General features: G+C 45.1%; 1 protein-coding gene and 1 pseudogene across 1 annotated transcript in view; one reads left to right on the top strand and one right to left on the bottom strand.

Moving 5' to 3' along the window:
* The window catches only part of Pka-C1 (Protein kinase, cAMP-dependent, catalytic subunit 1), a gene marked incomplete in the record, with an annotated part of 639821 nt that overhangs the window by 198509 nt on the left and 428812 nt on the right, over positions 1 to 12500 (top strand).
* LOC147467601 (uncharacterized) overlaps positions 9957 to 12500 on the bottom strand; it is a 4450-nt pseudogene continuing 1906 nt past the window's right edge.

Below are 12500 nucleotides of genomic sequence, written 5' to 3'. Positions count from 1 at the left end.
CACTTCCGAATCTTCATAATCTAATCTAAATTCGCTTGCCAGATCATTGGAATTAAAAGATAATAATAATGATAATGATAATAATGGTAATAGTGATAGTAATGAATAGATAAATAAATTGATTAAAACTACATGATATTTCAGATTTTGTAATCGTGACAAATGCAAGTGAGTCAATTTCTCAAAATCTCTTCGCAAGGAATCTTGTAGAAGTCAATATTAAGACTTGGAATTCAATATTTGAGAATTATTTAGTGTTTTTTTTATTAAAAGAAAAATGTTGATGTCATTAAGATGAAGATGGTGAGTGACAGCGAGTCGAACCTTTTGGTTATCTACATTTCTCAATTCGTTTTTTTTATTTATATTTTTCAAAATTTCACTCTTGTTTATTCGGACAGGAAGCAGGAAATATATTTGATATGTATTTTATATTTTGTTTTGTATTGATAGAAAATCAGGTGGCGGAAGGTTTTATAGAATTGGGACTCGGAGATGAAACTCGCTTTTAAAATGATTTGTGTATCTTTTTTAGGAGATGACGTTGTTGCAGTATATATGCAATCTGCATCTCACGCCCCCTCCCTTACCCCAACCCCACCCTAGAGATCTTCCTCCCGCCCCCCCACCCCACCCCTCACTTCCCTCTTTTTTCTGTTGCATTATCAATATTATTATTATTCCTCCATATTACCCATGATATATTCGCACTATCTCAGCAGGTCCTGCCTCACCTACTTTCCTCCCCCTCCCTTACCCCCACCCCACACCCCAACCCACCGTCCTTCCCTCCCCCTCTCACCCCCAGCCCAACCCACCGTCCTCCCCTCACCCCCTCACCCCCAGCCCAGCCCACCGTCCTCCCCTCACCCCCTCACCCCCACCCCAACCCACCGTCCTTCCCCCTCCTCCCACCCCCACCCCACCCTGTGCACCAAGGAAGACGGCCGGTTTATACTACATCTTGGTGCTCGGCGTGACGGGGCGGAATCGAGGGAGACGTGATGATGTCGAGGCTGACCTCTTTCTCTTCCCCTTATCCTCCTACTCGTTGTCGTTGTTGTTTTTGTTGGTGTTGTTGTTGTCGTCTTCGTCGTCGTTGTCATCATAATTATCATCGTTAACTATCGTCACCATCACCATTACCCCCATCATCATCACCGCCACCTCATCATCATCATCTTCATCATCATCATCATCATCATCATCATCATCATCATCATCATCATCATCATCATCATCATCATCATCATCATACTCACTACCACCATCATTGAAACTTTTATTTTAGGCCTATAAAAGGACATAAACATTTATGAAAATACGATTTAAAGCATTGCAGACCCGGCTCTTTGATGAAGACAATAATCTCTTAAGAGTATTTAGGGAGAAAATTGCATAATGGAAACAGGGAAAAAAGGGAAAAATCACGTGGAAAATGATGGAGGAGTGACGAGTGGGTAGGTGGATGAGCGGGTGAAATGGATGGGTTGATAATAAGGTGGATCGGTGGGTGGGTGACGTGGAGGGGTTGGCGAGTGAGGGTTTTATGGTGGTGGATAGGTGGGTGGTCTAGGGTGGGGGTGAGTGGGTTTAAGGGTGGTGGATAGGTGGGTGGTCTAGTGGGTGGGTTGGGTGTAAGGGTGAGTGGGTGGATCCCCTCATTTCCTTTCACTTTCATGGGGTTTGATTGTCCACTTTCATGCACTGTCGCCTGCTAATTTTATTTTTTTTATTTATATGTTTATTTATTTTTGAAGTATTATCTTCTACTTCTACCATCCACCATCTCTCTTTCTTCTATATCTTCTTCTCTTTGTCTTCTTCGTCTCCTTCTTTTCTTCTTCATCTTCTTTCTTCTCTTCTACTTCATATTCTCCTCTTCTTCTTCCCATCTTCTATTCCTTCTCCTTCCTCTTCTTCTTTTTTCCACTTCCTCTCTTCACTTTCCCCCTACATCTTCTTCTCCTTCTTCTCCTTCTTTATCACCACCTTCTTCTTCCCTTCTTCCCAATCTCCTATTCCTTTTCCTCTTCCTTCTTTTTCCTCTCCCTCAACCTCCTTTTTTCTTCCTTTTTCTCCCTTTCCTTCACATCTCAACTTTTTCCCTCATAACCTGCACTCTCAGCACCGCCCTGCTTGAAGGAATGTTCGTCGGGCTATGCATAACATTATCGGGTAAAAACTTTGACAACCACCAGAGCCAAAATGCTAGTTACCCTCTGCTTCCACACTTTCCTCTCATCCACCTCCACCGCCTTCTCCACTTCCCCACTACCTCCTCTACTTACCCCCCTACCTCTTCTATTTACTGCACTGCCTCTACCTCCTCCCCCCTCACCACCTCCTCCACTTACCACTTTACTTCCACCTCCTCCAAATCCACTACGTCGTCCACTAACCACACCATCTCTTCCACCTCCTCCACCTCGTCCGCCTCTTCTACTTACCACACTATATCTTCCACCTCCACCATCTCCTCTACTTACCACATCACTTACAACCCCTCCACCTCCACCATCTACTCCACTTACCACACTACCTCCTCCACCTCCTCCACTATCCTCCACACCCAATCCACCCCCTGGCTAATGAGAAGTCCAAAGTGCCGCCCGCGTTCCTTCAGCTGATTGCATGATTTAGAATTTGGAATTTACATTTAGATATTTAGAAGAAGCGAAGAGCCATGCATGAGTTTGAATTGATTTCTCGACTTTCTGCAAGATGATATTGAAAGAACACGTGAATGATATTGAAGGGTATATTTTATTTCATACTTTTTTAATCGGTTTGTTGTTGTTGTTTTTGGGGTGAGGTATTTTTTCGTCGTTTTTTCCTTTTTTTTCTTGTAGATATACTTTTTTTTGTATGCTTGTGTAAAAAGAATAAGAAAAGGAAAGGAAGTATGAATGGTTTAGCCACATTTACATATGTGCGTATGGGTGGTTATGTGTACACGTTGGTCCTTTTGCGCACATGGGCGTTCGTGTGCGTGATTTCTCACTATAAATAAACTCCTGTCTTTCTCCTCCCCCCCATATCTTTCTCCCTTTCATCATGGCACCCCCTTCCCCCCCCCCCCTTCCATCAGGGCCCCCACCTTTCCACCAGAACCCACCCCCTTTCCATAAGGACTTCCCTACCTCCCCCCCTCATCCTTCCACCATGAAACCCCCATCTCCCCCTTTTCTATCAGGACACCCCCTCTCCCCCCTTCCGTCAAGACATCCTGTCCTTCCTACACTCCAGGGACGGACGGAAAGGTCAAACTCCATGCTGTGACCTCGGCTGGGGGGAGAAGGTCATAGGAGGGGGTCCTGTCACGAGAAATGGGGAGGGGGGTATACAGAAGCTAGTTTACATACGTCTCCTTTTCTCTTTGACTTTGCTCTCTCTCTCTCTCTCTCTCTCTCTCTCTCTCTCTCTCTCTCTCTCTCTCTCTCTCTCTCTCTCTCTCTCTCTCTCTCTCTCTCTCTCTCTCTCTCTCTCTCTCTCTCTTTATTTTTCTTTCTCATTCTCGCTCTCTCCCTCTCTCTATCTCGCTCTCTTTCTCTCTCTCTCTATCTATCTATCTATTTATCTCTATCTCTCTTCCTCTTTCTCATGAAAATAATGATGAAGATCGTGTAGAATCTTGGCTAAGGTAGAGAAATTATTTACAAGGAATGGCAACAAAGAGACAGATGAGATAGATGACGCAACATCCCCTCCCCCCTACCCCTACACCTACAACCCCCTCCTCTAACCGCCCTATTTAACCCTCGATTTAAAATATTATATGAAGTCCAGAAAAGAAAAAAAAGAAAAAAAAAATGATCTCACCTTTTTCCCATCATGCATCGTGCGATATAATGGGCGGTTGTCACGGACGAATGCATGATTGCTCTCCGTGTTGGGTTCGCGTCATGGCTCTCGTGCATGACAGAGTACGGGCGGTTCATCAAAAACTTTGAACCTAAAGCAAAACCAAAGTTCGTGTCCTTGTCTTTTGTTGTGCGAGGAGAGATGGCTGAGGGTTATATATATGTATATATATATATATATATATATATATTATATATATATATATATATATATATATATATATATATATTATATATATATATATTTTTTTTCTTTTTTTTTTTTCTTTTTTTTTTTTTTTTTCTTCTTCTTCTTCTTCTTCTTCTTCTTCTTCTTCTTCTTCGTGAACATTTTCTTTAAAGAGTGTTGATATTGTTTTGTTGTTGTTTTTGTTCCGTATCTCCCTCATTCGTCTTTATTTCTTGTGTCTTAGTTTTCATTTCTGTTTTGTTCTTGTCTGTTTTTTTCTTTTCTTTTCGTCTTAATCTTTCATTCACACTCATTTTCTTTTCTACCATCTCTTTCTCTTCATCTTTCCATGCTTTACTCGCTCGTTCCTTCCATCCTACCTTCTTCCATTCCTTCTCTCCTTTATCTTCCTTCCTAATTTCCCTCCTTTCTCCCTCCACTCTCTCTTTCATTCATTCCTTCCTTGCTTGCTTCCTTCCTTCTTTTGCTTCTTTCTTCTTTCCCGCCTTCTTTCCCTCTCTCCCTCCCTCCTTCCATCCTTATTTCCTTCCAACCTTTCCTCCTACCCTTCCTTGCTTCCTTCCTTCCCTCTCTCCTTTGCTTCTTCCTTCTTTCCCGCCTTCCTTTCCTCATTCCCTCTATTCGTCCTCCCTTTCCGTCTCCCATTCCTCCCTTCCTACCTACCTTCCTACCTTCCTTGAACCTCATCTCATCTCATCGGTTAAGCATCCTTAAATGAACCTTCCTTAATTACACGTGTCCACTTCATTGTGATTAGATCCACATTGCGCCGGGTCCAATATGAGGGGATTAGATTTGCTTGCCAGAGGAAGCCGGGAGGGAGGGAGGGAGGGAGGGAAGGAGGGAGAAGGAGAGGGAGGGAGGGAGAGAGGGAGGGAGGGAAAGATGGAGGGAGGGAGGGAAGGAGGGAGGGAGGGAGAGGTAAGAGAGGAGAGGGAGGAAGAGAGGAAGGGGGGGAAGGGTGTAGGGAGGGAGGGAGGGAGGGAAGAAGGGAGAGAGGGAAGGAGGGAGAGATGGAGAGGGAAGAGAGGAGAGGGAGGGAAAGGGTTTTAGGGGTTAGGGATGGAGGAGACGAGAGGGAGGGAAGGAGGGAGGGAGTGATGGTAAGTGGAAGATGGAAGACATAGAGATTATGGAGGAGGAAAAGAGGGAGAAAGGAGGATGGATGACAAAGAGGGGGAGGAGGAAAGGGATGATTTAAGTATTTAGGATGGAGGATAGAGGACAGAGAAATTAATAAGGAAAGACAGGAGGATGGAGGGATGGAAATTGAGAGAGATGACGAGAAAGGAAGGAGAAAGGAGGGAAGGAGGAGGAATGGCTGGGTAGAAGAAGAAGGATGGAGATTAGAGGTTGTGGTAGGAAGGATGGAGGGAAAGTGGAGTTAAGCAGAAGGGGGGGAGGGGAGGGGGAGGCGATCTGTCTTAGTACTTGATCGCACTTTAATGGGCTTCATGGGAGGAACTTTGGAACCCACACTTTTTTGTTTTCCTTTTTACAGATTTTCTCTTTACTTTGTCTTGTTTTGGATTTGTTATTACATCATCATCATCATCATCATCATCAATCACCATCATCACCACCATCATCATCATCATCAGTCACCATCATCATCATCACCATCACCATCATCATCATCAGTCACCATCATCATCATCACCATCACCATCACCGTTACTCAATACCGTCGTCAGGATCACGTCACCATATCACCATCATCATCACCACCATCGTAATAATTTTGCACTGCGTCACCACCGCCATTATCATCCCTACCAGCATCTCCTCTGTAATTACCACCGCATTTTTTATCAATTTGCGGCGTTCTGATCGGCCCAAGAGAAACCCTGATTGGCAGCCCGTGTCGGAGTGTCTCAGCCCATCCTGTCACGCGCGTTAATTACCTCCGGGAATTATATAACTGATTGTATTTAAGGTCAGGAGAGTTCGAATTAAGCTTGGCTATATATGGCCTGCCGACGACCCTGTGAAGCTGTGTATGGGCTGTGGGCTTGGCAGGGAAGAGGGCGGAGGCGGAGGCGGGGAGGGGAAGGGGGGTGGGGGGTGGGAGGGTGTCTCCTACCGTGCGTGTGTCTGTCTCTCTCTCATATATTTTATTTTGATTTATTTTATCTCTTCTTCTTCTTCTTCTTCTTCTTCTTCTTCTTCTTCTTCTTCTTCTTCTTCTTCTTCTTCTTCTTCTCTCTCTCTCTCTCTCTCTCTCTCTCTCTCTCTCTCTCTCTCTCTCTCTCTCTCTCTCTCTCTCTCTCTCTCTCTCTCTCTCTCTTTCTTTCTCTCTTTCTTTCATTCTTTCTCTCTCTCTTCCTCCTCCTCCTCTTCCTCTTCCTCCCTCCTTCCCACACTTCCCTACCACACTTCCCTGCCGCCCCCTTCGTTCCTCCCCTTCTTTCCCTTCTTGCACTTTCTCTCTCTTTCTTCATTTCCCCCTTTCTCTCTCCCTTATCTCCTCTCTCCTTCGCCCCTCGCCCTCGGATCTTACATAACCCCAAGGACTCTCCAGTCTTGCGTAAGAGAAAGAGGCGAAATGATAGCCTGTAGTCTGGCTCACTGACGATTTTTTTGTCAGTCTTGTGTCAGGCTATGCAATTTATTCTTGTATATTTGTGTCGTTTGATGAAGTCATGTTTTGTTTATTAACTTGTCTAATTAGTTGGGTAGTTATTTGGCCACCTGGTAAAAAAGAATATTTTGTATTGTTTTACTTATGGCGAATGATGAATTTCATTATATATTTAATATTTTTATGATATATTTTCATTTTGAGGGGCATTGATTTGATTCATGTTTCTTGCCTAATTGATGAACTTTTTTTAATCATATTTTTCATTCATATGAATAAAGTGGATTTTATACGAGAAATTTGCGTATTCTAATAAGGCTTGTGAATGTGTGATGTTTATTTGTGGTTTTACGTCGTGAGATCAAATTGATAAATCTTTTGTGTGGAAATGAAAATAATAAAGATAATTCTGCCTGTGCTATCACCGACTTCAGACATTTATTAGGCAAGATAAGATTTCCGTTCAAGATAAGGCATATCTGTTACACGTAGCGGCGTGCAAGGCGCATGCGCAAGAGAGTCAAGGTACCTTACCTAACCCTCTTTCGGCTCGAGGTCAGAGGTCACGGGTCGGAATTAGTGGTTGGGAAGCACTGGAAGGTTTAATGACCCCCTCATAAGACCGGCGCGGGGACAATTTATCTAATGATTATTGTGTGTTTATGATGCTTACATTATGTTAATTCGAGAGAGGGGGATGCACTTCATGTCATGTTTTCGCTCGTCTAACGTTGCTAACCCCCCCCTCCAACCAACCCCCCCAGCCCACCTCATCTTCTATTCCCTTCGTCCCCTACCCCCCGTACCCCCACCCCACCTCCTAAAGGTAAGAGGAGTTTTTTTCTTTAGTTAAGTCGTACCTCGATAATTGCGTGTTCACGACGGATAAACGCCGATTCGTCGTTGTTTCTCCCCTTCCTCCCCTCCCCTCCCCCTTCCTCCCCTCCCCTTCCCCTTCCTCCCCTCCCATCCCGTCCCCTCTACCCCATTTCCCCCAACCCCTTCCATATCCCCCATCCCTCACTCCACTTCCCTCTCTCCTCCCTTCTATCCCATTACCCAATCCTTCCTACCATTCCTTCTTTCCTTCCCCTTTTTCTCCTCCCTCTTCTTCTCCTCCACCTTCTCCATCCCCCTCTCCCTTACCTGACCTCCCATCTTTCTCTCATTCCCCCCTTTCTCATATCCCCTAGTCCTTCTCCCCCCGCCCCCTTTATCCCCTAGTCCTTCTCCCCCCTCCTTTTCTCCCCCTCCCACACACACACACACACACACAGAGAGAGAGAGAGAGAGAGAGAGAGAGAGAGAGAGAGAGAGAGAGAGAGAGAGAGAGAGAGAGAGAGAGAGAGAGAGAAAGAGCGTTAATTCGCCTTTCGAAACCCTAACGCTCGCTGGCTCTCTCTTTTTTTTTTTTTTTTTTTTTTTTTTTCTTTCTTATATTTTATTTTAATCAAGCTTGGCCGTTAGCGATGCGGATCCTGATATGTAGAGTATATGGCGGCGAGCGTGTATTTTTAATTGCGTTTAGACTCCGCTCAACGCTCCGTGTGTGTGGGTTGACTCCTCGGGTTGTTTACGCGTGTTAAAGATGATTGTGTTAAGTCGTAAGCATGAGCATTATTAGCGTGCACGATGGTTGGCGTGTGTGGGTGATATGCGCATGCGCGTTTGTGATTAGGGTACGAAAATGACCCTGTTTGTGCGTTTGTGTGTGCGTGTGGGCTGAGGGAAGAGAGGCGCTGTGTGTGTGTGTGCTTGTGTGTGTGTGTGTGTGTGTGTGTGTGTGTGTGTGTGTGTGTGTGTGTGTGTGTGTGTGTGTGTGTGTGTGTGAAGAAAAAAAAAGAAGTATTCATTGAGGAGCTGGAGCTTAGTAAGAAGAGGTCACCAGAAAAAAAAAATTGATGTTTCATCTTTCTCGTCATGATTGCCAAACACCTGGCAATAAATCAAAGCTTATGTCTCCGTATTTAATGGCGCTGTCCGACTATCACTTCCTATAAAAAAGGAATATTTAGTTATGAGGAATATAGGTCTTTCGTAGTTCCTGATAACTTTCTTATTAGTACTGTGTCATTTCCTCTATTTTATTACCTAATGATTCCTCTACATCCCTCCACTCACTGGCACTCCAATCACTGGCACCTTATTGGCTCTTAAGTGGCCCTGATTGGCCCTTTATAGCTTTTTTTTCTGGCTCTCGGTGACTCTTGGCGACTCTCATTGGCTCTCTATGGCTCCTGGTGGCTCTCATTGGCTCTCAATGGCTCCTGGTGGCTCTCATTGGCTCTCTATGGCTCTTGCTAGCTCACTTCCCTCGCCTCATCCACTGGCCCATCAGCATCATCCCTGACTCATCTCCGGCAGTAGATAAACCCATTAGGGCCTTCCCTCCCCTTCATCGTGTGGGAGAGAGGGAGGGAGGGATGGAGGAAAGGGATGGAGGGAGGGAGGGAGGGAGGGAGGAATGGAGGAAAGGAAAGGAAGGGAGGGAGGAAAGGAAGGGAGGGAGGGAGGGAGGAAGGGAGGAAACGGAGGGAGGGAGGAAGGGAGGAAAGGGAGGGAGGAAGGAAAGGAAGGGAGGGAGGGAGGGAGGAAGGGAGAAAGAGAGAGAGAAAGAGAGAGAAAGAGAGAGAGAAAGAGAGAGAGAGAGAGAGAGAGAGAGAGAGAGAGAGAGAGAGAGAGAGAGAGAGAGAGAACGAGAGGGAGAGACAAGAAGGCAGACAAACAGACAGACAGACAGACAGACAGACAGACAGACAGACAGACAGACAGAGGATAGTTCTTGGTGGCAGGGATGATATCCCAAAAGCAATCAGTAATGGTAATGATGATGATGAGGGTGACAATTTTAAAACTAATGTTAAGTTAATGATGATAATGATAACTTCTAAATATAATGACAATTACTTATAATGATGATAATAGGATGATTATATACTATATGATGTTGATAATTATAATGATGTTAATAGTAATTTATGGTTTAATAAATTGAGAAATAACATAACTACAACTTTGATTATTGTAACCAATTATATAAAAGTTTAAAATAGGAAAACATGAACTCTTCTTGTTGTAAAAATTTAGTCATGAATTAATAATGTCCATATTAATTTGATGTAATAAAGAGTAATCAAGTGTATTACAGATATTACAACGTCAGGGTTACAGTGATTATAGTGTGCGTCGTATTTTTTTTTTTTTTTTTTTTTTGGGGGGGGGGTGGGAAAGATAGGGGGTGGGGGGGAGGATGTCGCAATTTGCATTCTCTTCTTTTTTTTCACTCCGTCTTTCTTTCTCTCTGCTTGGGATTTTTATTTGTTTAATTATTTTCTACTTCTCCCTTTTCCCACATCCGTTTCTCTCTCTTTCTCTTTTTTCTCTCTCTATCTGTCTCTCTTTCTCTATCTCTCTCTTTCTCTCTCTCTCTCTCTCTCTCTCTCTCTCTCTCTCTCTCTCTCTCTCTCTCTCTCTCTCTCTCTCTCTCTCTCTCTCTCTCTCTCTCTCTCTCTCTCTCTCTCTCTCTCTCCCCCCCCTATTCTCCCGTCTTTCTTCTCCCCATTATTCTCTCTTCTTCTCTCCTCCCATTCACCCATCTCCCCTCATCCATTCCTCTCCTCTCTCTGCTCCCCATTCTCCCCTCTCCCCTTTTCTATCCCTCTCCTTCGTTTGAGCAGATATTACACGCATCGGTTCGACCTTATACACAGGAGTGCGAAGAAAATGCTAACCCAAATTTTAAGCCTTAAATATTACAATTAAATTTATTATTGATCTTTGTATCTATATCTATGTTTTAATTTCTTGTTCCTTTGTTTCCCAAATCTCGAAAATCCTTTCAGCATCGATTGAAGGAAAAGAAAGGTATGTATAGGAATTTTTTTTTTTAATACAGGAAAGATTAAAAAAAAAGGCAAGTAAAAGAATAATATAAGCGTTATAGAAGATAAAAAAAAACTAAGAAAGGAGAGGAAAAAAAACAACAACAAAGAAAGATGTTCACAAAAGAGAGTAGGAAAGAAAGGCCAAGGAGAGGCAACGAGGGGAGGTAGGGGGAAGGGAGAAGGGGGAAGGGGGAAGGGGAAAGGCCAAGGAGAGGCAACGAGGGTCGGGTCGGGTGGTAGGGGTGGGGGAGGTAGGGGGAGGAGGGGGAAGGGGGAAGGGGGGAGGGTAGCCATTCTGATGGGTCCTTGATACTGTCGCTCTGAAGAAATTGAATCACGCCGCGTCCCCTTCCCCTCTTCGGCCCCTCGCGGTCACGTCTGTCGGTCCGTCGGGTTGCTTTGGGGGGTGGGGGTGGGGGGGGTGGATGGGAGGGAGAGGGGAAGGTAGGGAGGGAAGGAGAGGGGGGCAAGGGAAGGAGGGAGAGGGGAAGGTAGGGTGGGAAGGAGGGAGAGGGGGAGGTAGGGAGTTAGGGAGTTAGGGAGGGAGAGGGGAAGGTAGTGAAGGAGGGAGGATCAGGGGGAAGGTAGGGAAGGAGGGAGAAGGGGGCAAGGGAGGGAGGGAGAGAGGTAAGTAGGGAGGGAGAAGGGGGTAAGGGAGGGAGGGAGAGGGGGAAGAAGGGAAAGGAAAAGGGGGAAGGTAGGGAGAGTAAGGGGAAAGTAGGCGGAGAAAGGGTGAGCAAGAGAGGGAAAGTGGAAAGGGCTCTAAGGAGGTAGAAGAGAGAGAGAGAGAAGAAGAAGAAAAGAGAGACAAGATATAAGAAGAAAAAAGAAAGTGGAGGAGAGAGGAGAGCATTAAAACTAAGTAGTGATTGGTTCTCTTAGATGATGATGATGATGCCCATGCCATGTATTCATACATTTATTTATTTCCTTTCATTTAATTTCTTTTTATTTCTTTTTTTTTTTTAATCAATATGCGTGCACAAGCGTCCCAAGGCTCGCCCCCCCTTCTAATTCCCCTCCGCCATGCGCTTCTTTCCTGTGTGTTATCCATACGACCTCTTGACCTTTCTGGGAAGGCCATGCGTAATTCACAAGCTGCCGTAAAGGGGGACAAGTCTCTCGCATGTCGCCACCTCTCTCTCCGCGAGGCTGGCGGGCGAACGCGCAGGGAAAGGGAGGGGAAGGGAAAGGGAAGAGGGGGGTGCGGGAGGAGATAGGGGGAGGTAGGGTTGACAGGGGAGGGTTGAGGGATAAGGGGAGGAAGAAGGGGTATGTGCGAGAGAGGGGGGAGGAAGGAAAGGGAGGGGGAAGGAAATAGAGAGGGGAGGTGGGGGAGGGAAGAAGAGAAGGAAAGCTGGGAAGAGGGAGAGAGGGGGAAAGGGGTAAGGAAATGAGAGGAAAACGAAGAAGGGATTTTGGGAAGGGAAGTGAAGATTGAAGAGAAGGAAAGACGAGAGGAAGGGAGAGAGAGAGAAGAAGAGGAGGAGGTAAGGGAAGTGAGAGAGAAAGAAAGGAAAGCGGGGAATGGTGGAAGGAGGAGAAGAGAAGGGACAGGGGTAGGGAGGGAGAGAGAAAGAAAGGGAATAGAGCAGGGACTGAAGGGAAAGAGAGGAGAAGAGGTAGAAAGACAGAGAAAGAAAGAGGGAAAGACAGGTAAAAATCACCAACAAAGATAATTTTTGGATGCACAGCAAAAGACAAGATAAAGAAAGAACAAAAAAGTAAACAGATAAAGACAATGTTTATCTGTCCGCTAAACAATAGCAGAGGAAAAGGCATTGTCGATAGAAGGAAAAATGCACTGTTGGAAATGCTTTCCCGTCGACCTCCGAGGCATGGAATAACGCTACGAAATGTACAGGAGTGGCAAAGAGCAAAAACCGAACAGAAATAGTAAATAGCAAAGAAAACGGCATTTTCAAAGAGCAAAAAAAGATGAACAGGAATAGCAAACAACAAAAATCAAGCGGAAATGGCAA

Source organism: Penaeus japonicus, unplaced genomic scaffold (genome assembly GCF_977035675.1).
Source record: "Penaeus japonicus unplaced genomic scaffold, GWHDUDI00000001_assembly GWHDUDI00000035, whole genome shotgun sequence".
NCBI lineage: Eukaryota > Metazoa > Arthropoda > Malacostraca > Decapoda > Penaeidae > Penaeus > Penaeus japonicus.
This window is presented reverse-complemented; position numbering and strand designations above follow the sequence as displayed.